We start from the raw sequence: 1,645 nt of genomic DNA, 5'->3' as shown, positions 1-1,645 counted from the left end.
CTAGCAAGAAGAATGAATATTCTCGACAAATTTTGAAAACCCTAGTCAATTTATATAGGCCCAGACGGGCTTGGTCTGACCTGATCCAATATTTAATTAACCCATTTAATTAAATTCGGTTCGTGAATTAATTAATCCAATTAATTAATTCAGGCCGTATAAATAAGCAACCCAATTAGTTAATTTATCTAACACTTGTTAAATTAATTGATTGACAAATCACAATCTTCCAGTTCTCCTATTGTGTGCGACCCATCAGGTTTTCGATTACGATGCCCAACGATATGAAATATTATTTTGATCTGATCAAAATTGATAAATTAAAGCACCATTTTAATTTATCATCAATTCACACTCGCCCCGTCCCAGATTGACATCTAACAATGTGTCATGGCAATACATGTGACGAAAAGTGTCACGTGGTATGACAAAATCAAACTCGTTCGTTTACCAAGAAATTATAATCTCTTCGTCAATATGATCCGATCAATTACGAGATATGGAAGTGTGTCAATCTCGATTGTCGATCATATATTTCACTCCACTATTAAGTCAAAAACTCCTTTTAGATTTTTGAGTACACATTGGCCAAGGATTTCGCTATCGATTTAATTGTATGAAGTGTAGATCATAATCTCTTATTATCTAAGAGTGACGAATTCTCTATTGGTCATTCACAACCTTCATACAATTTTTGACATACCCGAACGATGCCGTATTAGCGGCCCTTGGCAGAGCAATATCCAACACCTTCAAAGCATGACTGTCCTCATAGAAGGCACTATGACGACCTCAAGTCAAAGAACCAATTCCACTACCGAACGTTAGAGATTAATCACTGATACTCAGATAGTTATCTATGTGGAATCTCTCGGCGGGTCTCCAATGTTTTATTCTATAACAAAACATCCACGTGTTCATTTAAGTGTCACTACACTTTAGCTTGTGAGATCAACTACTTACTTCACAAGTAAGAAATATCATACGTGATGGTCTATCCGTAATGACGACATTCGTATCTCGTTATTACTTACGACCACGGACGATTTAAGATTCAATCATATGTAATTTGTATCTCACAATCACAACTCCTTGTGATTAACAAATTATCAAAATTTGAATCTACGGACTCTATTATTTAATTTAATTGAATATTAATGAAATAATGGATCTGTCATAAATTGCATTAATTATATATTAAAAGTATTTTTGTCCAAGGTTGATTGGACTTAAGGCGTAACACTTATAAACTCTCACTTACACTAGATCCAATCACTTACGTATCTAATATCATAAGAGCCTACATGACAATCATGTTTATACTGGACAACTCTTTGTTAGTGGATCTGTAATATTATTAATTGTGAAGATTCGTTCTTCTCTTTACGTCATTTTTATCTATTATCTCTCTGATGAGATTATACCGCCTTAATATATATTTGGATCATCGATGAGACCTTGGATCCTTCGCTTGTGCAATGGCTCTATTATTATCACAATTCAATGGCATGTGATCAACAATGTTAAGAACTATCCCAAATTCATTAATGAACATATTGATTCACATTGCAACTTCTTGCCGCTTCTGAACCAATCAATGATTAAGTTTCTGCTATTGAACCAACGGTTGTTTGAAATTTGGAAC

This window comes from Olea europaea, unplaced genomic scaffold, assembly GCF_002742605.1.
Source record: "Olea europaea var. sylvestris unplaced genomic scaffold, O_europaea_v1 scaffold1797, whole genome shotgun sequence".
NCBI classification, from domain to species: Eukaryota; Viridiplantae; Streptophyta; class Magnoliopsida; order Lamiales; family Oleaceae; genus Olea; species Olea europaea.
Note: the sequence above shows the minus strand (reverse complement) of the source record.